This window comes from Physella acuta, unplaced genomic scaffold (genome assembly GCF_028476545.2).
Source record: "Physella acuta isolate Inbredline_101_S28 unplaced genomic scaffold, ASM2847654v3 ptg001711l, whole genome shotgun sequence".
NCBI lineage: Eukaryota > Metazoa > Mollusca > Gastropoda > Physidae > Physella > Physella acuta.
Window position 1 is genome coordinate 187062 of NW_026733223.1, and position 27365 is coordinate 214426.

A 27365-nucleotide genomic window follows, 5' to 3' on the forward strand; every position below is an offset into this window, starting at 1 on the left:
GTCCGCACCCCCGCACCCCCCCTCGCTACGCCTCTGTACTATTCTGCCCGTATTGCTCAGCGTCTCTTACATCTAGGTAAGATATTTGTTCGCGTGTCAATAGATTCTTGTTTCTGGTTTCTTTTAGCATATCTACATAAGCCTAATTGCTTCGTGTTGCTTATACAGTGTTTTGATTACTAAATTGTAACGGAAATTTCAAAATTTTAAAAATTAATAGGTGTCACTAGATAAATACCTCGATGTAATACGTTTGTTATAAATATCTAGAACCGATACTTCTAGGATAGGTGTTTATCTATTACTAACATTATAAAACATTATCAGATTTAAAACTATGTTGATAATTTATCAACAAACACTTTTTGTGAGAAAATAACGTTTAAATATTGAAATTAAAAAAAAGTAAAAACAAAAAAAAATCTGCCCCGGGTGAGGATCGAACTCACGACCTTCAGATCGCTCGCTATTTTGTATGATTATGAGACTGACGCGCTACCTACTGCGCTACCGAGGCGATACTGCGACGCGTCTAGTTTTACAAGTCGTGTTGGGCCAGGTAGCGAGGGCAATGTAGGCTACGGCGTGCTGCTAGAGCGACGTTCTGCGTTAAGAGAATAAGTTGTTGTTCTTAATTAATAGTGCATGTTTTTATCTGATTAATGTATAGTGATAGGATTTAAAAAAAAAAAATTCTTGTAAATTGTAATACAAATTGATTAATATACTTTACGTTAACTGAGCTCAGTCAATATTTTAGAAAGAAATTAAAACTGTAATTTCTGAGGAGGGGCGGGGGTAGGCTAAGGTGAGACGTCATTTAGGTCGAGAGTTCTGGCTTTTTGTGACGATGTGTAACGGAGCGGAGGGGTGAGTTTAAAATCATTTTAAAAACCATGACGTCATTTATGCTTGACCCCTATGCCCATTTACAGAGCCCGAAATCAGCCAAGCGCTCGTCCTGTTAGACTTCCTGTAGACCCCGCTGTGCTCTACAGTATTTACTGCAGGGTGGAGCCAAATGGCACACAAAAGTGTATGTGGTGTGATGTGTGTGTGTGTGGGGGGGGGGGGGGGCAATTTTAAACGTTTGGGTGGGGCGAGGGAGGTGGATGGTGGTTAAAATATATTTTTATTCTTTATAAATTTTATGTTTTTCTATTTCGTCTAGGGGGCAGTGAACATGCTCTGGGTATGTGGGAGGGGGGGGGGGGCTAAATGGAGTGATGCCCTGAAAGAAACACTGGTCAAGGCCTTGATATAAACAGTCCGGAATTTTAATTAATAAGATACAACGTGGTAAAATCTGTCACAGTACAGCCTGCTAGCTAAAGATGTTTGGGAGACGCTTGGATTCACGGGTTCGGATTGAGCCTATTCCGTCTTACCAAATTTTACTTGTTATTTTTTTTTGTTGTAAATACTGTTTGATCCGACTTGCTCTCCTGTGTTTTATTAATAATAAATGTGCTGTAAAAAAATGATCACTGTGTCAGTTCTCTGATCGCGTCTAACAATGCACATGGTTGGTAATTAAGAACGCTCATTAATTAAATATACCTCTAAATCTAAGCCGGGTGTGGTACCAAACATTTGCATGAGCCTCTCAATAAATTACCATACAATCAATGAGCACCAAAGTGTCCTTATCGACACTGTACAACGCGTACACCCTAATACAGGCCGACAAAACACGACGCCCCCCACCCCCACCCTTCCGACTCACTGACCACCCACGCCCCGCCCCCCTGCGACTAACTCAACCTGACACGCCGGCGACGCCATTAACCATTGTTAAAAAATTCAATTAACAAATGTCCTAAATTAGTGCACGGACCGGTCCTTGAAGAGACTTGGACAAATTGGTCACGAACTGACCTGGCTAGCCTTAAAGTCATAAAAAACCCGGCTAATCGTATTAACCCCCGGGCCGGCAAAATGGCCATCAGCCGGTCCCCGGGACTAAGCCTTGGCCACCAGATTGGCCCCTAAGCCTTGGCCACCAGATTGGCCCCTAAGCCTTGGCCACCAGATTGGCCCCTAAGCCTGGCCAGCGCCGGAACGGCTCCCTCGGGTGTTGATTGCTCTTGACCACTCGCAATTAGGTCCGGTTGGCCGGTTGGTCCGGTTGGTCTGGCTTGCCGGTTGCTCCGGCCGGACGGTTGTGTCTCCTTCCCGTACACAAATTGTCACTTGTCACAACAACATTGAACATACTTTGCCAATAGAGTGGGATGAGGGGAGTTACCTCCCTGTGTCACACAGTATACAGCTGGTTACTCTTCATTAAAAAAAAACTACAATGGTTTTCATTTTGTCTAAACTTAACGAATGTATTGTAACCACGAGTAAAATAATTATTTACTGTATAAAACTAGGCAATGTTTTTGGATGTATAATGTACTACAATAGTTATAATGTAGAACCACTTTTGCCGGCTACTGAGGATCAGTGAAACAGTAATGTTACTTTAACTATAACACATGACAATTGAACAAAAATTACAACATCTACTGAATAAATTGTAACATTTTTTTTAAAAAACAATAACATCAATTTTTTTTTTCAAACCAGCATTCTAAAAATGTACAACTACAACATAAATTGTACAAAAACTGCAACATTTTGAAAAAAACAACCTAACATTCTTGTAGTGTAGAATTAAAAGGAATAAATGGCATTTGATTCAAGTAATGGCCAACACTTTGACAATATTTTCTCTTCACTGTACACGCATACAATTATAGTCAAGACAATGCGGGTTAGATTAGGTATTTTTAATAGGACAATACCAAATGAAATGCTCTCAATGTTTCTCAAGGAATCAGCTAATTTTCTGAAATTATACCACGAGGAATAGAGTTTGTTGGGCTTACTACTTGACGATATTGCAGAGGATTTAATATTTGCCATTTTATAACGATGATTTTTTTTAAAGGAGAAAAACATTGAATCAATATAACAACGCTTCAATCGTCATGCCCTCGCTAATCGCCTCGAATATTCTCGCCCCCACCCATCTCAATATTTACTAAACAGAACCGGAAGTGCTTCAGAGAAATAAATCGAAAGTGCTGGATAAAAAAGAGGGCGAACTTTAACGAAACGTTTGGTGACATTCGACGCGGACCGGATCCTTTTGAGCCCCTCGCGAGCAGCCCTCTAGCACTCGCGTTTGATGAAGCCCTCGGCTTTGTGCTTGAGGCAGCAGGAGCAAGTTATTTCTTTTTTTTTTTGTAAGGGTTCCCGCGCTTTTTTTTTTGTAATGCTTCGTACACGTGTCCAGCCTGCCATGATACGCTATCGGGTAGCGGGAAACCCCGGACTGTGAGAATGCTGGCGGGAAAACATCGTCTGCGACATGGGACCGGAAGTGTGTTGATGCCGCCTGCTGTCTTTAGAGGGTGTCGTGGTGACACCGCCGGTGAAATATTAATTGTGTGTTTTGATGGCCCTGAAATAAATAAAAATTGTTTTATCTATTTTTTATTTATTAATTTTTTTATGGTTTTAACTCTTAAAAGAGTTTTATTATGTTAATAATTAAAAGCTGTAAAATTTTAATTATACAACTGATTAATTCATTTTCTTAATTTCCTGTGTTTTCTTTTAATTATGTTTTTTGGGGCAATTTCCTGATAGTAGTATTCAGCGATCTGAATAATCAGTACCCCGTACTAATGTTGCCAATAGCGCTTATAGAAATGGAAGTCAAATCAAAACGTTTAAACCAAACCCTTATTTAAACATTGTCGTCGGTAATCCCTGTTTAATTATCGGAAAGATCAAAGATAGGCACCATTTTGCTTTGTGGCCGGATGTAAAACATGCAGAATACTCAACCCCCAAAGTCTCGTGGTTTCTCCCTGCCCTCGAGCTCATGCTCGTCTCTGATTGCTCATCAAGCCTGGGATACTAAATACGCCTGAGTATTCAACTGACAACACATTTCTGGTGTATGCTCAGGTAAAAGAAACAGGTGAACTCTACTTTATATCTCATGTGGGCAATCTTTGTCGAAAATGAATTTTTCTTTTCTTATTTAGTTTCCATTTCAAAGAGCGCAGAATCTAATGTGAATATTTTGTATCAGTATCGTTAAAAAATGACACGCTACATACAAATTGTGAAATTTGGGGCTCGGTTGTACAACAAAACAGTAAAGTATCGAGTAGTTTCTTCTGCATGGCTTGCTGTTAGAGTTATGATTATAATATAATATAATATATTATAATATAGATTAGTACTTCAAAAACTAAATTAGGTATGGGTTAAGGTCAGGGTTAGAGCAAGACGTTGTTGTGAGGGTACCAGTACCAGAATAATTTTTTTATAACGTTAAAAAAACCGTAACGAAGATCATACAAGTACCGAAATGTGTTTTCCAACAGTCCAGCCCCCCCCTAGATTGACCCGGCATTGTCACACGCTCGCTCACAGCAGACGACGCTAAAAATTGGTTCCATTAACTGCCCTCGGTGCCCTTGACCGTGCGTATTTCTGACACATCGCATACTTCAACGACAGACCTAGCAGACGACCAGACCGGCCGTTGACCAGAGGGCCAGCGCGCGTTCCAGTCGGGGACATTTGCTAGTGACTGATGCTAATCTAACGGATTAATGCCTCGCGCCCGGCAGACTCCCAGACCATTCTCGCTGCCAGCGTGACCATTGTCCGGCCTGAAACGACCTCCATGACCAAGTGTCTGTCATCATTCGGCCATTAAGATTAATATCAATAAAGTGGAGGGAATTCTAGCCGTTCTCTCGTCCGAGTCCATAAAATATGATACGACGTGGGTAATTTATTGTGACCTTTGACCTATATATGTAACCCTCTCCCCCCAACACTCACATAGCCTGGCGTTGTTTAGTTTTCTTCGATGAAAGACAAAAGTAAGTATAAAATCGTTATAAACCTCCCGATGTATTTAATACCCAACACCACACAAGGGATGGGTGTGAAACTAGTGCGGGTGATCTACCTAAGGGATGAGAGTGGGGGAAAGATTAGTACTGCTGTCCCTGGACGTATAGCCTCACCCAACCCGTATACCTGCACACAACCTGGTTGTAAGTACAAGCAGAGTATCCTTCCAGGCGTCTCTCCTACCGCCCCCCCCCCCCTCCCTCTCCTCGAAAGAAATTGAATTTATATAGAAAATATATACTTTTACCAGTGTCCGCCGCCCCCGCCCCCTTGAGAATATCAAGTGCCGCCCCCCCCCCCTCCCTCCACACACACAAAGAAAAAAGTCTGAAAGAAACACTGAGTACAAGCTAGGCCTTCTGTGAAATGGGATTTTCAGAAATACGGCGCTGTTTTTTTTTTACTTTCTCGTATATACGAAGTATGGAGAAAATCTTGTAATCGTGCAAAAAGTAATGTAAATTTATAAAGTACTAATAATATTGCGCAGTATTATGCACATATTTACTTGGCGTTCACTTGGTGTGCAATTATTTTTTCTACGAAATTTTATTATATTTTTAAGGGTTTAAGTATTTAAAATGGATTAAAAATCATTTTTATATCCGAGTTCCCATCCCCTGTTGTTTTATATACGAATATTCGAAAAAGTTTAGGGGAGATCACTCCCGGTTTATTTACTATACAGCTAATCGAAGTTTTACTGTAGTTCAACTTAAGATAGAATCTTGACTCGAAGTAAAGAAAAAATTAAACTGTTGCCTTAAACTTAAGTTCTCTAAAAGTGACAATTTGTTGCATCGATTGTTAAATATTTTCGTCACAGATGTATAGTGTAATTAACTTGACTTTACTTGTCGTTTTAAACAGGTTTTAAAAATATTGAGTTCCACTCAAGCACACATCATCATACGGTCTTTTAATCTGTGATTGTATCGAAAACAGTTCCGACTTGGAATAACCCTTATACGTTCAGTTCGATTGTTTTTATGACCAATACAAGCCTCTGCAGGGGTCTCCAAACTTTTCAGTCCGAGGGCCGCTTTAACTATCAAATTTCAGTTCGGGGACCAGTTTCTTCCAGACATGTCTTTTATTTTTCTGGGCAAAGTTCCTCAGCCATCAACAACAAACAATTGTTCCTTGGACAAAAAGATCTCAGCGGGCCGTAGTTTGGAGGGGTGGGGGGGATATCGTTAGTCCAGGTAATGTAGAGCCACATGAAACGGTTGGGGGGGGGGGGTATCGTTAGTCAGGTTTTTAAATGCACCACCTAAACAAGATGTTATTGTCAGTACCATCGTCTGGCCAATACATGAAAGATATCTACGAGCCTACGCCATTGGTTAAATGTGATAAAATAAGCCAGCTAGCATACGTATACAGTTCCTCGGAAGCGCAGTAGGTAGCGCGTCAGTCTCATAATCATATCGAACACGAGCAATCTGAAGGTCGTGAGTTCGATCCTCACCCGGGGCAGTATTTTTTTTCTTATTATTATCATAGCGCCCTGTTTAGTAAAGAAAATCATCTGCAGTTGCGGTGCAAAAATATAAAAATTAGATAACAAAATAAACTCTGATTATTAAAATAATTTCTTTGCTCATAAAATATCTTATTATACCTTTCTGCACAAAATAATACTTAATCTTAATTCCAGTGTTAGTTATTGTCGAAGATTTAGTTTATAATTATGGCTATGGTAATGGCCGACCATGCAATTATCAGAAAATTTCTGTACTTGGTATAAGATTATTCACGTGAATTATAATTGCCATTAGCACACATAATATAAAAAAAAATAATTTGGCAGTAGACACATCTTCCTTGCATGGGATGTATTTTGTAAAACGTTTTGTGTTGTCAGGAATCGATTAGGGTTGATGCTGGTTTCTGTAAGGGTTATAGTTAGGTTAGCTATATGGATAAGTTTAATTTGTATTATGAACCAAAATAATATTCCGTGTTAACAATAATTTACGTATACTAACAACAAAAGTCTCCATGGAATGTAGATGGGTGAATGGATATCATTAGTCAGGTTTTTAAATGTACCACCTCGAGTGCCGGCGCCAGGTCATTTAGCGCCCTAGGCAAAACTTATTAAAACGCCCTCTTTCGCACAAATTAATTACTAAAACATATGTATAAGTAAGCAATTCATTAAAAGTAACATATTAATTTATTATCAATTGCATACACCTTATAAGTAGGCCTACACATCAAAATAAAATTTTCTTTGCCTCTTTCGTCGCATAAGTTTGTAGTGATTCCTTCAATTCGAGTTTGCAAGCGTAATCACATTTTATGGAAATTGTCCACAAGTCTATTTTGTACTTTACGACTTAGCCCCCCTCTCTCCACCCCCCCCCTTAGAAAATTTTGAGTGCTCCCCCCAAACAATCTGAAAAAGAAACACTGAAAAAAAAAGTTCTTGTAATGTTGGACTCACTGCTGTGCTCCCAAGGTGAGTTCCAAAACGGAACTTACCTGTTTTAAGCTTGACTGTCTTTAGTTATAATTGTAAAATGTCTATATTGTGTGATTATGTAACGATTTTTTTGTTTTGAAAAAAAAAAGTTATAAATGTTATAGATTCCAGCCTATGAATATGAATCCTTTAGAAGAGGGGGGAAAATATGAAAGACAATTAATTAGATGTTTAATTTACGACCAAGACTGTATATCTACTAACATTAAGTATTGCAATCTACAACGGCTACTAATGTTTTTCAACTTGATAATGCTGAAAAAAAAACCTACAAAACTGTTTTGTTTAAAACTGAAGCTCTCTAAAAATTTTTACAGTAGCAAATAATAACTTAAAGTTGTATTTATATGTAAGCTGTCAACCTAAGGCCAGGAAATGGAAATGAATGTAAAGTTAAGCAATGAATTATCTCCCATTTGAAAATCCAAATAACAAAATTTTACTCAAGGGAAATAACTTTCACAAGAATTGCTAAATTAACCAAGTGAAACTAAGATATGTTTAAAAAACACAATAAAACGCTTTAAATTAGATTTTGTAATAATTACAACAAAAGTTTTATATTAGCTATGTAACCTTGTAAAAAAATATATTTTATTTATTGAATACTTAACTGTAGGTTTTGTTTGAAAGTCAAAAAACGGTAGCTATTTTATAGCATACTTCGATTCAATTTTGATGACATACTTAAATTGCGGACTGTTATTTATACACATATACAATTTTTGGAACCCCTAAATTAAGGGATGTCTTTCAACACATCAAACTCGGGTCACTGTTTTAGAATTTAGACAGCTAAAATTATAGATTAAATATTTTAAAAAAATAATTTGGAAAAACAAAAGTTTACGGTTAGTTATAAATTCCATCCTATTAATATATATTATTATTTAAGAGTGGTAATATAGTTTAATATAGATATCTAAAAAACTAAAGATTTTTTCAACTAGTGAACGCCTACCTTTCTTTGTAGTGTGTTCCACATTGAATTGAAATCATCTAGCTTACGATATGCTCGACTACTCGATATACTCTACTACATTCACAAAACATATCAAACTTCGATACCTAAACATTTCTAGACTCGATGCTCCTGAACTACGACACCAACTCGTTTAACTTTACCAAGCTCTACAAACGGTACTCCCAATCAACAACGATTTTAGTGGACCTATTACTACACTTTAACAGTCAATATAATTCGATACCTTAATACCACAAGAATCCATACTCCCGAACTCCAGAACTACGATACTTCATCACCTGCATTCTCATTTCTCTACTACCAATCAGATTCCACCAGACCTTCAACTACACAACAGCCGCATAAAAAATACGACACTTTAACACTTAGATACTTTACGAACAGCCTTCCGCCGTTACTCCCAAATCTAAATCAAAACTTACCAAACAAGTAGGCTACAATACTTTGAACACCCCGTCATTACAAAACTCTATACACCAGGACAGATTTCTTATTCAAAGTCAGAGAAAACGAGACTTATAAGCCCCATTAAAATGTTCGAAATTTAAATTACGAACTTATTTAATCAATTATGTGACACCAAATTAAAAAGGCAAAGTGACTGGTAAAAAGCGCCCCGACCTTTCCAAATTAGGGAGTTGGGGGTTGCATTTCACCATCACGAATAAATAAAGGCCTATGTAGACCTAGTTTTGGGGTGGGGTGCAAAATTGATAGTTCGTCCTGGGTGCCGAAATAGATCGCTACTCCTTTATAAAAGTTATTAATTATTAGGTACTTTTTGATGATAGCGATTAAACCTTTTGCGCGCCCCTAGGGATGGCGCCCTAGGTAACCGCCTAGTTCGCCCTATAGGTAGCGCCGGCCCTGACCACCAAAATATGATGTGGCCGTTCAGAACCATCGTGAAAAATATCTAAAAGCCTACGCCATTAGTTAACTATCACAAAATTGGTCAGCCTTTATTAGCAGCTAGCCCCTCGTTAGCGCAGTCGGTAGCAAGTCAGTCTCATAATAATACTTTCAGTTGAGCGATCTAAAGGTCGTGAGTTCGATCCTCACTCCGCGCAATTTTTTTTTTACAGATTATCTAAGCGCCTTCATTATTAAAGGAGAACCATCTACAGTTACGGTGCAAAAACATAAAAATAACAAACTAGCATTTAGGTCATAACTAAATTTAAAAAATATTTAAAACAAAAACTTGAAAATTTCTACATTCTCAGGGAAAAAACTCAAAACGTTTTCTAATTAATAAAATAATTTCTTTACTCATGAAATATCTTGCTATAATATATATCAGCGACCAATAACTATACCTGACTTCACAAAATTATACTTAATCTTAATTTGATTGTTAATCATTGTGGAAGAATTAAACTATAACTATGGCTACAATAGATAGTGGTCGACCAAACTTCTGTGATCATTGACTTGAATTCTAATTGCTATAACTGTGGTTACCGTAGATAGTGGTCGACCAAACTTCTATGATCGTTGACTTGAATTCTAATTTTGTGGAACATTGACCAGAATGTGAAGAATTACTTTATGGGCCGTAGACACATCTTCCTTGCATTCAGAGGCGTAACGACCCTTCCCGGCGCCCGAGGACAAACTTTCAATTTGGCGTCCCCCCCTTAGGAACAACCTTTCAATTTTCGATTTGCACCCCCTCCCCCTCAAACTTTCAATTTCTCCCCCCCCCCCCCCCCATATATTTTTTTAGATTTATAATGCAAAACTGTAGCTAAAATAAGATTTTAATTCGTTTTTACAACCCATTTTGGCGCAACTTATGGTCGGCGCCCGGGGACATATGTACACCCCGCCCCCCCCCCCCCCTCGCTACGCCTCTGCTTGCATCGGACTTTGTATGTTAAGAAGCTGGCGTAGTGATGTCTGGCTATTGTAAGAAATCGTGTAAGGTTAATGCTGGTTTACGTTGAGGTTATGGTTAGGTTTAAGTATATGGATAAGTAAGTCCATTGAATGTAGAGCCACATGGGAAGGATTGATGGATATCATAGGCCCGGTTTTTAAATCTACCATCCAAATAGGATGCTAAGGTTCAGTACCATCGTCAAACCAATAAATGAAAGATATCAACACGCCTAGCATTGGTCCACTGTGACAAAATAGGCCAGTAAGCATTCACAAACATCGCCTCGGTAGCGCAGTAGGTAGCGCGTCAGTCTCATAATCACATCCCATCCGAGCAATCTGAAGGTCGTGAGTTCGATCCTCACCCGGGGCATTTGTTTTTACTTTTCTTTTATCAGCCTTATATTTTTAGGGACACCATACGCACGGTCGGTGAGAAACACAAAACTAAGTTTTTAAAAACTAAAAGTTTTCAAATCTTAAAATAATAATATATTTTTAATTGCACCAAGATTAAGCAAAACATTTTGTATCGCTCAAGACTTAGACGGTTAGACCTATACGTGTTTACACAAATAAATTTGACAGTTTTAGTCATAATGACCTAACCTTCAGTTTTATGTAGAGTTTTGTCGTAATTATAATTATGCCTCTATGGTAGTGGGCGACAATACTATTTTGAGTAAGCGGTTGTATTTGGTGTGAATTTATTCATGTGAATTCTAATCTTATGTGGGGCATTGACCATTAGCAATAGACCATCTTCCTTACGTGGGACATTGTCTAGCGGCTGGTTTAGTGATGTTTGGTCACAGTTAGAAATCTTTAGAGTTAACGCTGTGTTATGTTAGGATTATAGTTAGGTTAGGTATATGGTCAGGTCTGATTGGAATTTAGAACCAAAATATTCTGTAAAAAAAAAAGAATTACCGCAGGCTGACAACAAACCCCCTCCATGGGATGTAGAGCAGCATGTGACGGATGAAAGGATATCGTTAGTCAGGTCTGTACATGTACCACCTAAATAGGATGTTAAAGTTCAGTACCATTGTCTACCAAGTTAAAGATATCTACAAACATTCGCATATGGTAAATTGTCACAAAAAAGGAGACTGTGTTCATCGCCTCGGTAGCGCAGTAGGTAACGCGTCAGTCTCATAATCACATTCTTGTTCGAGCAATCTGAAGGTCGTGAGTTCTATCCTCACCCGGGGCACTCTCTTTTTTTCTAATATTCTGCAGATTTGCTGCCAATTTTTAACTAATGGAGTACCATCTGCATGTTAGGTACAAACCCACAGCAATACGCTAACTCTAACTTTATCACAAACTAAAAGGTTTAAAATTTTAAAACAAAAAAAATATGCTTTAAAAACTGCACACATAATAAGAAAAAATAAATCTGTTACTCTTTTGTAAACGCATTTGCAGCTGATAAAAATCTCAATTTTAGGTTAGCGACCTATAGCTGTCTACGCATTTCAATTTGATATTTTTATACATAACGGACCTAACCTTAACTTTATTGTTTTGTCATCGTTATTATAAGCCTACGCCACTATTTTACTTTCACAAAATAGGCCAGAGCGGCATGGGGAATCAGAGCCTCGGTAGCGCAGTAGGTAGCGCGTCAGTCTCATAATCACACTCTTATTCGAGCAATCTGAAGGTCGTGAGTTCGATCCTCACCCGGGGCAGTTTATTTTTAAAATTTCTTTATAGCATTTTTAAAAATTAAGATAACATCTTCAGAATAGCAATAAACTAACACAGATGTTATTTCTAAATAAAAAATATAATAAATTTTTTTAAAAATATTGAAAGAATTTCCGATGCATAGTTAAATATTGATTTAATTAATTGATTAAAGTAGAACAAATCCCCTCTTGGTCAATAAAGCACAACGAATCTGATGGATGGATATTTTTAGTACCGCCAATCCACGATGACTTAATTAAAGTTATTCATTATGTCAGTCTGGGCAATGTGCTAAACAAAACTACTACGCCATTCCTTACTGTCATAAACTAATCATAGGCGATGACAATAAGTGCCTCGGTAGCGCAGTAGGAAGCGCGTCAGTCTCATAATCATACATACAGTCGAGCGATCTGAAGGTCGTGAGTTCGATCCTCACCCGGGCAGTTTATTTTTAAAATTTCTTTATAGCATTTTTAAAAATTAAGATAACATCTTCAGAATAGCAATAAACTAACACAGATGTTATTTCTAAATAAAAAATATAATAAAATTTTTTTTTAAAATATTGAAAGAATTTCCGATACATAGTTAAATATTGATTTAATTAATTGGTTAAAGTAGAACAAATCCCCTCTTGGTCAATAAAGCACAACGAATCTGATGGATGGATATTTTTAGTACGCCAATCCACGATGACTTAATTAAAGTTATTCATTATGTCAGTCTGGGCAATGTGCCCGGGGCAATGATTTTTAAAAAAAAAAAAATTTTCCTCCTGATTTATAAATAGAGCACTGTCGACAAGAGCGATTCGAAAATACAGTGTTAAGCTAACATAAATTTAGAATAACATTTTTATATCAGGGACCGTATTTGTTAAAGGAAAGCTATCTTCAGTTGCGCTACAGGAACATAGAAATAACCTAACATTAAGGTTAACTATTATAATTTTTTTTAAAATCGTAATAATATGCTTTTAGATACATTAAGATTGGTAAAAAAAAGTTTTCTCTTTTAGTAAATGCATTTTGCCGCTCATCCAATCACATCCAAGTTAACTACCTATATGTGTCTACACAATTCAATTTAATAGTTTTAGTTATAACAGATAACGAACCTTATTGTTAGTTTTCGAGGTCAATATAATTATGTCCTTGTATTTAAAATGCACCAGTATGTCCCTGTTCAGTAATTCGGTCTGGCCAATATGCTTTACGCAATTACTTTACTGTTACAAAGTATTCCTGGTCCGTCAGATACAGCGCCTCGGTAGCGCAGTAGGTAGCGCGTCAGTCTCATAATCATAGAGCCATCTGAAGGTCGTGAGTTCGATCCTCACCCGGGGCATTTTTTTCTTGATATTTTAGCAGTCGGATTTATTAAAAGGAACACCATTAGTGTTTTTAAAAAAAATTATTTACGCAATTATCGCTCATGAAATCTCTTATACATGTTGTGACATTCCATAGGCTACCTATCTACACATAAAACAATACCTAATCTTAATTTGGCCGTAATGGCTAGGATAGTTGTCTGCAATACTATAGTATAATAATGGCTAAATTATATGTAAAATGTTTCACGGGAATTCTACTTTTATGTGGTACTATGCTGGTTAGCCTACACTACAAAATGTTTTTATTTTGGCGGTATAGTATCTTTCTTGCCACATCATCATCATCATCATTTCCCGTTCGGGCCCAAGATACATGGGGAAGATGAAGTAGAGTTCATCTGTTTCGGTGACTTCGCTATAATAAGGAATGTTAAGAACTATGCCCAGCCGCATTGATTTTTCCTAACGTATGTTAGGTACCCATTACAGCTGGATGGACCCAGGGACATTCTACAGACTTGAACTCGCATTCGAACTCGACAAATTTTTGTATGGAACCGTTGTTTTTGATGCTGCGACAATTTTTTGTATGGAACGTTGTTTTTGATGCTGCTCCTATATTGTGACGTTTTCGTAGACCATCTTCGTCGTTGTCACCGTTTTATTTCTCCCACTCTCAATGCCGGCAGTTTTACTGTGCACCCTGTGACCCTAATAGCCTATACACCAATGCACTTTTTTCTTTACAAAAAAAAAAAATCCGTTTAGAATGCAAATTTTGTGTAGGCCTAGCTGAAGAAATAAATTTATTGGATTCAGTTTCTGATTGGTTTGTCAGCTTAGCCGCGCGGAGTTTCGTCCCCCTTGCTAGTGTGCACTCAGATAACTGAATGTCCCACTCGACTTAGCCTCGCAGAAAAATTGATGAGTAGTACCCAGGTTTGTGAGGACAAAGTGATTTACGCTCGTGTGGGTCCAGCAGCGGGAGGGGTAAGGTTGTGTGTGGGTGGGGGGGGAGAGAGGGAGGGGGGGGAGAGGGAGGGGGGTGGGGAGGGTGGGCGGTGGTGGTGAAAATAGGGGTTCGGTTGGGGAAAGGATAACATTTTAATTCCGATAAAAATTATTTAAAATTTTAAACAATTTCTAATACAAGTTTTGTTCAATGCTCAAAATAAAGTTCTTTTTTATAAATAAATTTCTTATTACATGTCCTAAAGATTATCCAAAAATAAGTTTTGAATAAACAACAACATATATATTTTTTTAAATGGTTGAAATAATGTTCCAAAACAATATTCCACTATAGTTCTCATCAAGTACTACAATTGTTCTAATCGATGTTCTCATTAATGTTTCAATAATTTCCAAAAAATAAATGTCCGTCTAATGCTGATCTTACGAAACTAAAACATCGATTACCTAGTTACTAACAGTTAATCCGATTCTAACAAAAAGATCAATATCTTAATGTAACAAGGTCATGTTTTAGTTCTTCTGTCCATTTAATGGTTTAATTCGAAAATTGATTTTTGTTACCTCATTAAAGCGATCAATCTCGCATTGATGGCCAGCCAGCCAGCCATTAAGGTTCGACAGATGTGATGATTTTCAATTTAAAAACAGCACGTAATTTTTATCGAAATCTTCATTTGAATGTTCTTTTGTAATTTTTTGGACACTTATCAGAATAAAAAAATAATTTGGTTGAACTTTTACTGAAATATTTAAGGGCATATGCGGGACTACTTTTCGTCATAAATCCACCAAATTATCGATTTATTGTGACATTTTTGGGAAGATTTGTTTCTCATCTTGTTTAATGTAGAGAAATAACCTAGAAAGTTAGCATAAGATGATCGAGAAGATTTGAAGTAGAACTGAGACATGAAACGAGACACATAATCCATAATGCGTCTAACCCTGCACTGGCAAGTCTAAAAATAGAACTTTACTTTTATCGCGACAAGGGATATAACTGCATTAATTAGTGACACAAAGTAACAATCGTAAAATTAGAAATTTAAAACAAGCAAGAATCATTTTAAAAAGTTGTCATAAACAATAACAAAATTAACACACAAAAATCTGTACGTTACAGTAACGTTGTTACTCGTTCAACATTTTCTTCCAACACGTGTCTAAATCTTTCCTTCCCTGGGTGGTATGACCTCGCTAATTTCACCCTTTGATACCCTCGACCACTCCTCGCCTCTCGCCCATCTGACCTCGCTCGTCCCATCTTTCACCGACGACAATGCCGCCATTTCGATAGAGACTAGACACAGGTTGTGTGTTTACACAGTAAAGTGGGATCGTGACGGAGTCTATTACCTCCCCCCCCCCCTTTTTTTTTTCACCCCACGTCTGGCCCTCGTCTCATAGCCCGAGTCAATCGCGACTCGTTACTTGAAAACCCAGACGTGTAATTTGTAGCGCGGCTACTTTTCCCAGACGTAGGTTCGTGTGTTCACTATTCTGAACCGGGTGCATCTGGCGATTGAAGGGGCATAACTCACAGGTGTTGACAAGCAGGGGCGGATATCACTAGTAATGGTGAAGTCGGATTTGGGAAATGTTCTTTTGTGAATTGTCATGTCTTTATTAAGCGGCATCGAGCCCCATCTGTAGTTAAAAGCGAGTCTTTTAATACAAGGAAATGAGATGTTTGTCTAGAGATTGATAGTTTTTAAATCTTGTATTTGAGTGTAGCGAAGGGAGCAAGGTGGGGGTGGAGGGCGCCGAAAGGGGCGCGGTGTTAATTTTCCCAGGCCAGTGGTTGCGGTTTTTTTTATTAAAGCGCTGCTGCACAGGTGGTAATTTTCGTGCGCGCCCCGGAGATTATCCACCATCCATCTCCACAACACCGCATCCACAAATACTCTGTCGTCAGTGAAATTGGGTTTGGCTTTAGACCCATTTACGTTTTCTGTGGTATTTGCTGATCATATTTCTTTTGTGTAACTTTTGTTGAGAAGCTGTTTAAATGAGATTATTGCTACTTTTTAGAAATTACTTCTAAAAAAAAAATGTTTTTGGGGTGGTAAGGGGGGGGGTGATTTGGTGGGTTTTTGAAGACAGGAAGATGAAACAATTATTTATACTAGTAGCTTCTATTTGTGTGTGTTGATGTTTTTTTTTTTGGTTTGCTTGTTGTAGTAAGTCTTATTCTTTGATTATATTTGCTGTTGTTTTATAGAGTGTGTCCTTCCTTGTTGATAACTTGTTACTGACTGTTAGTATTCGTGACTCTGATGTTCTTTGTTAGTCCTGTCTGAGAGGACAGCAATAGCTCTAGGGCTGATGGTCCATTCCAGGACCATTCAGTGGACATAGCGGCGAGATAATGGGCCTCGTTCTGGTGATACATCCCATAACACCGGTCGTCTACGTCACGCCACCAGGTGAGCTATTATAGTAGCCGGCAGGGGAGGTATTGATGCCGACAGGAGAGACTTTGTAGTAGCCGGCAGGGGAGGTATTGATGCTGGCAGGACAGGTATTGAGGATGCCGGCAGGGTAGACATTGTAGTAGCCGGCAGGAGAGGTAAATGGGATGCCGACTGGTTACGACTTTGTCAACAAACTACCTAGTAGTTGTGTGGGAGGAGGGGGTGGGTGTGGTCGGGTGGGACAGGTAAGATTATAGCCCAGGTGGGGCGCCGTGATGGATACAATACGTTTATTGTTCCCTGCCGGCCTGTAGTTACGAGTCTGCATTGTAAAGAATGGAACCATCTTGTCGTTTAGCCGTACCCTGTCTGTCTATATACTATATAGGATCGGATAGGGTTGACTATACATAAGGGTAGTGTTAGTTATGTAAAATCCAGGAAAATGGTTGCTTACATACGAGTTATAAATACTAAATGAAGCAGTTAAATTAGGTACTGGAGGAATACGTTTGTCCTTATCCCGCAGATTCCGTGGCGCAGTAGTTAGCGCATCAGGCTCATATTCTGCTTGATCGAGTTCGATAGTCAATCGGTCAATGACTTTGAGATATTATTTAAAAATAAGCACATTCCAATAAAAGCGGGGGTGAAAATTTATAATTTCTTCTTCTTCGTTCTTAATTATTAGTGTTGAAGGGAATCGAGATTTATCTGCCAGTGGGTTTGAACTCTTCGAATTTATCAACCATGAACTTTTTGCCGACTCGACCACGCCTCCAACACACCGGTTATGCGCCATTGAGGCCATAGAGTCCTTTCATATGACGTCACGTCCGTTCGTGATACCTACGCCCGCCGCCACAGTGGTGTACATCAGACGTAAACACAATCAGCTGTTCGCCAGCGCTGGACGTGTTCACCAGCGCTGGACGCGTTCACTATATGTAAAGAACCGCACCCGCGGAAAAGGAAAAATATGTTTAAAAACTTGAACTCTTAGGAATTGAAGATCCTTATACTGTTATTGACAGTTTCGTAGATAATATAGATCTAAATATGTGGACAAATTTTCTAAATAAAAATACTGTTAGTAATACTGTTTGCGTTTAGAGTTAAAGTAGACGAATCTGATCAAATGCAGTTCTCGATACTTTGTTTCAGGTAAGGACAGTAAAATAATGAACTTCATTTTAATTATAAAAGATAACTATTAATAAAACAAATATGCTCGACCTTCACAAATACTAATAGTAAAAGACAAAGTCAAAAGTAATAATAAGAATAATAAGATCTAATAGTAGGCCTAATACCTGGCTCCGCTGGGTAGACATAGAATCTAGAATCTACTTCTTTACTTAAATTTAATTACTTTAGATCTACATTCGATTCAAAATACACCCATAATAAATCAAAAGTAGTCATAATAGGCCTAATAAAGCATTTAATTGTCTCTAAGATCTAAAATCTCGCTCTATTATCTAATCATTTTTTTAGCAAACGAAATTTTCTGAAATTGAAATAGATTGTATGACTAGACTTAGATCTAGAATCTGCTACTTAAATTAAATTGTAAAAACTTTATACAAGCATGTAGTTGATATTATTGTAGTAGAAGGCTTTAATAAATTACTAAGGCCTACCTACTTTGTTGTCTTTTTACAGCAATATGTATCTGATACTGGACTGAGTTTAATTAAATTCAAATTCATATCTAGTAACTGGTCTACTAAGTTTTTGTAGCCTAGTAGTACAATCTAGATCATACCAGCCAACAACAAATAACCACATTATTATTATTTGGTTAATGATTAGGGTAATTTTTTTTAAAATCCACTGTTTATAAAAGAAACAAATCAAGCTAGAAACATCATAAGTGAGATGGTTTAGAATAATAACAATGGACCCAGTCTACAATTGATACAATTGCAGGTCTACATAGGGCCTACAGTCTAGTAGTTTACAGTAGGCACCTAGTGTGTAGCTAGTATACTAGTGTGTAGCTGTCCAGAGTTAAGATTCTTAATGCCTTAATGCTTTCCCCTGATAAGCCATGTGTGCTATAAATGACATAACATGACACCGAGGTGAGAAGTGTTGAGGGGAGAGCAGTGGGACTTTCCCCTTTGTTCTCCCTGCTGGGCCCTGAGGGTCAAAATTATATAAGAAATACTATCTCTGTGGGGCTGGGTATCACGGAGGTGAGACATTTTCAGGGGAGGGCAGGGCAGACTCCTCTTTGTTTTTATTGTGGGCTAGATACAGGTGGGGGCAGCCATCATGAGGGTTGAGCGTCAGTATTAATGTGTCTGATTACTTTCCTGCTGGATTATAAGGGTCTTAAATTGTATAACATGCTACCCAGATTGGTTATTACCCATGGATTATATTAGTCGTTGTAGTGTGGGTTTTGTAGAAGTTAAGTGGTCTCACGTTTGCTACAGTAGATAACCTATAATATATTACTGCATTTGATCAGCTTCGTCTACTTAAACTCTAAACGCAAACGGTATTACTAACAGTATTTTTATTTAGAAATTTTGTCCACATATTTATATTATCCACGAAACTGTCAATAACAGTATAAGGATCTTCAATTCCTAAGAGTTCAAGTTTTTTAACATATTTTTCCTTTTCCGCGGGTGCGGTTCTTTACATACAGTGAACACGTCCAGCGCTGGTGAACACGTCCAGCGCTGGCGAACAGCTGATTGTGTTTACGTCTGATGTACACCACTGTGGCGGCGGGCGTAGGTATCACGTGATTTAGGTCACGTGTTTGCAAGGACTCTATTGACTCCGATTTCAGCCTGCTTTTCTTTTTGGATTTGCTTCCATAGCCTTTGTCCAACCAAGAACAAACTACAAGGCAGCAGTTGTTTAATTTTGGAGTTGTCTCTCCTAGAAGAGTGACTGTCCCAATCTAACGAGCCTCATTTGCCCGAGGGTTCGAACTCGAGACTTTTCGGTTTAGCAACCATGAGCTTTACCGACTCGACCACGCCGACCCCTTGTTTTACTTTTAAAAATGTAGTGTCGGACATTTTGAACGGTTCATTGTTTTTATGAACATATATAGGCTATTGTGTCAGGAATTTGCATTTTTTGGTGTACGTTTTTATATGCTACATAGTTTGCAATATAGAAATAGAAATATGCACCATTTAAATGATAGACGATCCGTCTTATCTTTAGACAAGTTGATTCCTCAGCTGTTGTGGTTGGTGGCGTATCAATCAAGGTTCGGGGGGGGGGGGGGTGAGATCAGGGGTTAAACAAGCACTCAGGTACGTGAAACAGTTCACCTGTGACGGAGGTGATGTATGAGCTCTTGCTGGTATCTCATGCGTGGCGTGCTGACGTTGTAATAAACAAAAGGGAGGATGTGTGGGTGTGTGTGTGTGTAGGTGTGAGTGCGTGTTGGTGTGACAATGTGTGGCTGTATGTGTGTGAGGGTATGTTTGACGTTAGAGGTGGGCTGCGAAAATAACGGTTAAAAAAAAAAAAAGAATGTTAAAATTCTTCCACTTACTAACTCAAGCGAAACGAGAGCAATTGAACCGAGTTGTTTTGCTTTATAAAAATACTGTTATAAAACATAAAAAGTGGTAGGATCTGTTATACTTCACCTTAATGTTTTTTCTTCTTCTAGGTTTTCTCTCAATTTAAAAAAAAAAAAAAATTAAAAAATCTAGAGATTTTCGTTTGTGGTAGAGGTCTAGTCTACTTTTTTTTGCTACCGTATAGATTTGTGTGACGGAAATAAGGAAGTGCATAATACATCATCTGCTTTCTAGCTGCTAGTAATGTAAGTTTACCATAATAGGAAACGTCTTTAGGGGAGACGGTTTCATGCACTCTAGCCACGACTCCATGGGAAGTTATGTACTATTGTTAAGGGAGGCGTGAAGAATTTACCAGAAAATATCATATAAAAGAAACATATTTTAGTTAATATATGCGTAGATAGTTGCAATATTAAAAAAAAATCTAATAGCATAATATATTGCATCATTGTTAATAGATCTAGCCAATCTACAAATGTTACAAAATTTAATTGTTTCACATTGAATTGTAAATTTTGATAGTTACTTCCCATTTTTATGTATTGGTAGTAGTCAAGGGACAAAACTTTAAATTATGTTCCCAAAGTTTTTAAGATTACAGAGAAATTCAATATTAAAAAAAAAAACAAAACAATAGGATTGATCAATTTGAATTAAAACGTTTATTTAATATTGTACGTGTAAATCTTTGTCTAATGTTAATGTTTTCTTTTTTATTTTAGAGTTATCATCCGACTCCAATTCAAACAGAAAACCAATAATGTATTATTTACTCAGTTTCTAGATATATGTAAATGTTCATAAGGTTGAGTTAATGGTATGACTGAGAAAAAATAAGCTTTTTCTTAGCTTAAATTCATTTTACTTATAACCCCTCTTGTACCCTGTTCATGTCAACCTTAGCTCCGCCACATGCATAGCATTTTGTAATTGTTCACTCTCTCATGAACATTCATGTAAATTGTATGAACATTTAATGGCTGTAAAACTTGAAAACGTTACAACAGACTAACGCACTCACTCACATGTTGACTAATTTGTACTTATTGAAAATTAAAGTGTTAAAAAAAAAGATGTTTGACCCGTCATTTTAGGCCGAGGGGTGTATTTTAAAATAACATAATGTGATACGTTTTTATCTGGCATTTATTTAGTCGGGGGAGGGGGGGGGGGGCGCCCCGTAAAACGTCTACTGTATATAACCCCCCCCCCCCAACAAAATATATTTATATAGAGAATATATAGTATATACCTTTAGCAGTGTCCGCCGCCCCCCGGAAAATTTATTCCGCCTCCTCGCAAATTTCGAGCCCCTTTCCCCCCACCTCCACTCCGGAGAAAAAAGTCTGAAAGAAACACTGTATGGAGGGAACGGTAAAAATAGCCGCCTGATGCCGTGAATGGTCTTTTTTTCAAAAGACATGACAAATTTACTCACATGGGCATACAACATCTCGCCCCTCTACTTAAAATGTGCTCATGTTAAAAAACGACACCAGAGGTCCAAGATGACTTGACCATCAGCACCCTGTTTATGACGAGTATCTGTCCAGTGTTTGGCCATCACGGTAACGTAGAACCACAAAATGGAGTAAAATGCACTTCGCCCATTGACAAATAACCCCCCCCCCCCCCACACACACACCCAGCTGATGTAAAACTAACAAAACGCGGTAAATTAGAAACGAAAATTAAAAACCAATACTTAACATACATAACACGAACAGAAGTTATTGTAAACAACTATATCTACTCCTCCACCCTTTATTATCCATCATATATCTCAGTTCCCATCAAACAAGGTGGACTTAAGCACGAACTACATACTCCAGTTCATCATACGTTGGATTCGAACCCGCGCCGTTCCAGGCATTTTTTCTGGTGCTCATTAGGCAAGGGTGGAATGTCCCGTCGGTATATACAGGGAAAATCCAGGTGGGCTCTAGAAAAAGCAACTCTTGGTAGCCCCCCCCCCCCCCCCCCCCAAGAAATATGCTGTAATAGTTCTATTAGAGATTTGATATTTTCAAAATAAAATGGTTGGTATTTCACCATTCCTTCATACCAAGTCGTAATATTTAAATTCTAGTAGTGGGGAAAAAAACGGAAAATTTCAATCCCGGTGGGAACTCTTTTTAAAAGTGACTGGGCGTCTTAGATACAACCAGTCCACCCCCGTCAATAGACATTTCCCTATTAGAAAATAACACGACAATTTATTGCTAAAAAATCGTCGGCTAATCTTCCCAGTCACTTTGTTATTTCCCAAGAAATTATCGCGAACGTTCTAGAGAAACTACAGCAGAACAACAATCATCCCCGCCATTCGTGTTGTAAATGTCAGCCTCGACAACAATTGGCGCGTGGATGTTTAAACATGGCGTCCGCTACGTCATTTCCGCCCTGTCGTTGCTACATGCTATTGTTTTAGTTTCTGCTGACTAGGCCTCAAGCAAAGGCATATTTATTTGTTTATTTTGAGCCTGTTGCAAGAATGGAGTTGAAATAAGCTGCGACAATTAGCTTTAGCATACTCTTCAAAAATTACTTGAAGCAGCGATTTCCTCAAACCAAAGCTGCAATTTGCTGTTGCAGATTCTTTAGATTTTTTTAATGTTGGATTCTTCCTCTGTTTAAAAAAAGAAATAACTATAAATGTGCAAGATGTTACGTTATTAAGAAAATAAGTAGCAATGTATTCCTGGGCGTCCTTCTATAGGTAAAAAACCAGATCACGTGACCCAAACCCCTCCTACTAAAATTATTTTAAAAAACCTAATTGTTTTTTGAGAAAAAAAAGAAAAAAGGTTAATTAACAGTAAAAAAAATAACTTTATAAATAATCAAGAGTTATTAAATATTACATCATTCAGTTAATTGAGCCATTTTTGTTTTCAATCGTGTAATAATAAAACTCAATCTTGTAATAATAAAACTCAGTTTTCCATTTGAGAATAACAGAGATTGTCTAACCCACTTCATCTTCCCCACCCCTCTGACAAAAAACAAAACAACTCTCGTTAATACACATGGCAAAAGCACATTGCATTAAGAATAATGCAGAATTAATATCACAATACGCCTAACTTTAGCAATCTAACCATAGCACGGTACCCGTCACGGCGAATGTTAGAGTGAACGACAGATAATCCGGAAGTCTCAAGGGCTCAACCCAGTCGGAGTCAGCAGGACGTCCTTGATCCCGCGTTAAGGAAAGTAAAGATGGCTGGGCATATTGCTGACCCTTTATATAGCGAGGTCTCCTCTGTTCGTGGGTTCGAACTCTGGAAAGAGCATGTTGATAATTTATGTTTTTTTGTTTCAATGTAAATGATATGTTTAATGCTTTAGGACCTAACGAAAGCTGTGGTACACATTTCAGGTCAGGGGTTAAACAATAACTTTATGGTTTAACATCTTACGAAAAATGATGTAGCGCAACATTAAATAGACGGTGGAACTGACGTAAGTTGCTGGACAAAATGTTTGACCCAACATCTGACGTAAGACATTTGGACACAATGTTTTGATCACACATCTCAAGTCAGATGTTGGACGAAATGTTTTGATCACACATTTAACATTAAATGCTGGACGCAATGTTTGGCCCAACAATTTACTGGACAAAATCCCAAATCTGACGTCAGATCCTGGGCAAAATGTTTTGAGCACACATCTGACGTTAGCAGAGTTTCTTCCAGGCTCCCCCCCCCCCCCCCCCCCCCGAAGAAAGTCTACCCCCCCACGGGCGACATGAAATTTATATAGAAAACATATACTTTTGTCAGTGTCCACCCTCCCCCCTGAAAATGTTGACCGCCCCTCCACCCGAAAATATCAAGTGCCCTCCCCCCACCCCCTCCGGAGAAAGGAGAGAAAAGTCTGGAAGAAACATTGGACGTCAGAACGACATGTTTGACCCCCCATCTGATGTCAGATCCTGGGAAAATGTTTTGATCACACATCTGACGTCAGATGCTGGACGCCATTTTTGACCCAACATTTGACGTCAGATGCTGGACGCCATGTTTGACCCAACACCTGATGTCAGATGCTGTACACCATGTTTGACCCCACATCTGACGTCAGATGCTGGACGCCATGTTTGACCCAACATCTGACATCAGATGCTGTACACCATGTTTGACCCAACACCTGACGTCAGATGCTGGACGCCATGTTTGACCCAACACCTGATGTCAGATGCTGGACGCCATGTTTGACCCAACACCTGACGTCAGATGTTGGACGCCATGTTTGACCCAACATCCGATGTCAGATGCTGTACACCATGTTTGACCCAACATCTGATGTCAGATGCTGGACGCCATGTTTGACACAACATCTGATGTCAGATGCTGGACGCCATGTTTGACCCAACATCCGATGTCAGATGCTGTACACCATGTTTGACCCAACATCTGATGTCAGATGCTGGACGCCATGTTTGACACAACATCTGATGTCAGATGCTGGACGCCATGTTTGACCCAACACCTGACGTCAGATGCTGTACACCATGTTTGACCCCACATCTGATGTCAGATGCTGGACGCCATGTTTGACCCAACATCCGATGTCAGATGCTGGACGCCATGTTTGACCCAACATCTGACGTCAGATGCTGTACACCATGTTTGACCCAACACCTGACGTCAGATGTTGGACGCCATGTTTGACCCAACATCCGATGTCAGATGCTGTACACCATGTTTGACCCAACATCTGATGTCAGATGCTGGACGCCATGTTTGACCCAACATCTGACATCAGATGCTGGACGCCATGTTTGACCCAACATCTGACGTCAGATGCTGGACGCCATGTTTGACCCCACATCTGATGTCAGATGCTGGACGCCATGTTTGACCCAACACCTGACATCAGATGCTGGACGCCATGTTTGACCCAACATCTGACGTCAGATGCTGGACGCCATGTTTGACCCCACATCTGACGTCAGATGCTGGACGCCATGTTTGACCCCACATCTGATGTCAGATGCTGTACACCATGTTTGACCCAACACCTGATGTCAGATGCTGGACGCCATGTTTGACCCAACACCTGACGTCAGATGCTGGACGCCATGTTTGACCCAACACCTGATGTCAGATGCTGTACATCATGTTTGACCCAACATCTGATGTCAGATGCTGGACGCCATGTTTGACCCAACACCTGACGTCAGATGTTGGACGCCATGTTTGACCCAACATCTGACATCAGATGCTGGACGCCATGTTTGACCCAACATCTGACGTCAGATGCTGTACACCATGTTTGACCCAACACCTGACGTCAGATGTTGGACGCCATGTTTGACCCAACATCCGATGTCAGATGCTGTACACCATGTTTGACCCAACATCTGATGTCAGATGCTGGGACGCCATGTTTGACCCAACATCTGACATCAGATGCTGGACGCCATGTTTGACCCAACATCTGACGTCAGATGCTGGACGCCATGTTTGACCCCACATCTGATGTCAGATGCTGGACGCCATGTTTGACCCAACACCTGACGTCAGATGCTGGACGCCATGTTTGACCCCACATCTGATGTCAGATGCTGTACACCATGTTTGACCCAACACCTGATGTCAGATGCTGGACGCCATGTTTGACCCAACACCTGACGTCAGATGCTGGACGCCATGTTTGACCCAACACCTGATGTCAGATGCTGTACATCATGTTTGACCCAACATCTGATGTCAGATGCTGGACGCCATGTTTGACCCAACATCTGATGTCAGATGTTGGACGCCATGTTTGACCCCACATCTGATGTCAGATGCTGGACGCCATGTTTGACCCCACATCTGATGTCAGATGCTGGACGCCATGTTTGACCCAACATCTGATGTCAGATGCTGGACGCCATGTTTGACCCAACATCTGATGTCAGATGCTGGACGCCATGTTTGACCCCACATCTGATGTCAGATGCTGGACGCCATGTTTGACCCCACATCTGATGTCAGATGCTGGACGCCATGTTTGACCCAACATCTGATGTCAGATGCTGGACGCCATGTTTGACCCAACATCTGATGTCAGATGCTGGACGCCATGTTTGACCCAACATCTGATGTCAGATGCTGGACGCCATGTTTGACCCCACATCTGATGTCAGATGCTGGACGCCATGTTTGACCCCACATCTGATGTCAGATGCTGGACGCCATGTTTGACCCCACACCTGACACTGGACCCAAAGAGCTCCCTACCCAAACATCGGGTGCTGGCAGCTGGGGTGTTGCCATTTGAGCTCACACTGTAACCCGTGTTTGCTTTCATGCTCACCCCCACCCCACCCCCACCTCATCCCTTGTGTGTATCTCTCTCAAGGGTTGCCACGGTGCATATATCTACAGCACCACGTGTCATTTCCACGTCACGTGATCAGGAGTTTAAAGTTTTCACATGGCGTTCATGGTTTTTACAGTGTGACGTCACACATCAAACGAGCTATCGCCCTCGGCTCCCGTAGAACTGGGTTCAAATCCCGTTTGATTATAAGTGAATCCTGACGTCTGAAAACCCCTTCAAGTGCTGGACATCGGGTGTGGGAGGTGAAGTTCGACTGTGTAATGTAAAAATATTTTTTTTTACTTCTAGCCTTGATAGTTAAACTACCCAAATTATTGTTGTTTTAATTTACCACCAGCTTTACACGTTTATCATACATTTAAACAATTTTTTTTCCATAACTATATTTCTAATCAAGGTGATACAAAAGATGTACAGAAAAATAAATATACAAGGTAAATATTGATATCTTTCGGTATTATTCTTAATAGAACGTCCTTAAGTCCACCCAGCTATGATGAGTTTCTACCTCATGTAAGGGAAAGTAAAGGCGACTGGGGATAGTACAAATATGGCGAGGCCACAGAAACAGGTGAACTCAACTACACTTGCACATATACCGTCAGGTTTAAAAAGGGGACTTTACTTATTACATATATATCTAATTACAACCAGAGTTTCTTCCAGACATCTCTTCGGGGGGGGGGGGGGGGCTCTGTTAAAATATATACATTTAACAGTGTCCGCCCCCCCCCCCCGGAGA

At 39.3% G+C, this 27365-nt stretch overlaps 7 non-coding genes across 7 annotated transcripts; 6 read left to right on the forward strand and 1 right to left on the reverse strand.

The window, feature by feature from the left end:
* Positions 1–424: 424 nt before the first annotated feature.
* Trnam-cau (transfer RNA methionine (anticodon CAU)) lies at positions 425–517 on the reverse strand. Its single transcript has 2 exons — positions 481–517; positions 425–460 (listed from the first exon to the last, which is right to left on the reverse strand). It is a non-coding gene; the product is annotated as a tRNA-Met (tRNA).
* A 5802-nt stretch (positions 518–6319) lies between these two features.
* Positions 6320–6411, forward strand: Trnam-cau (transfer RNA methionine (anticodon CAU)). The gene is given in 2 exon segments: positions 6320–6356; positions 6376–6411. It is a non-coding gene; the product is annotated as a tRNA-Met (tRNA).
* A 4162-nt stretch (positions 6412–10573) lies between these two features.
* Trnam-cau (transfer RNA methionine (anticodon CAU)) lies at positions 10574–10665 on the forward strand. The gene is given in 2 exon segments: positions 10574–10610; positions 10630–10665. It is a non-coding gene; the product is annotated as a tRNA-Met (tRNA).
* A 750-nt stretch (positions 10666–11415) lies between these two features.
* Trnam-cau (transfer RNA methionine (anticodon CAU)) lies at positions 11416–11508 on the forward strand. The gene is made up of 2 exons: positions 11416–11452; positions 11473–11508. It is a non-coding gene; the product is annotated as a tRNA-Met (tRNA).
* A 388-nt stretch (positions 11509–11896) lies between these two features.
* Trnam-cau (transfer RNA methionine (anticodon CAU)) lies at positions 11897–11989 on the forward strand. The gene is made up of 2 exons: positions 11897–11933; positions 11954–11989. It is a non-coding gene; the product is annotated as a tRNA-Met (tRNA).
* A 354-nt stretch (positions 11990–12343) lies between these two features.
* On the forward strand, positions 12344–12437 carry Trnam-cau (transfer RNA methionine (anticodon CAU)). The gene is made up of 2 exons: positions 12344–12381; positions 12402–12437. It is a non-coding gene; the product is annotated as a tRNA-Met (tRNA).
* An 819-nt stretch (positions 12438–13256) lies between these two features.
* Trnam-cau (transfer RNA methionine (anticodon CAU)) lies at positions 13257–13340 on the forward strand. The gene is given in 2 exon segments: positions 13257–13293; positions 13305–13340. It is a non-coding gene; the product is annotated as a tRNA-Met (tRNA).
* The last annotated feature ends 14025 nt before the right edge of the window (positions 13341–27365 follow it).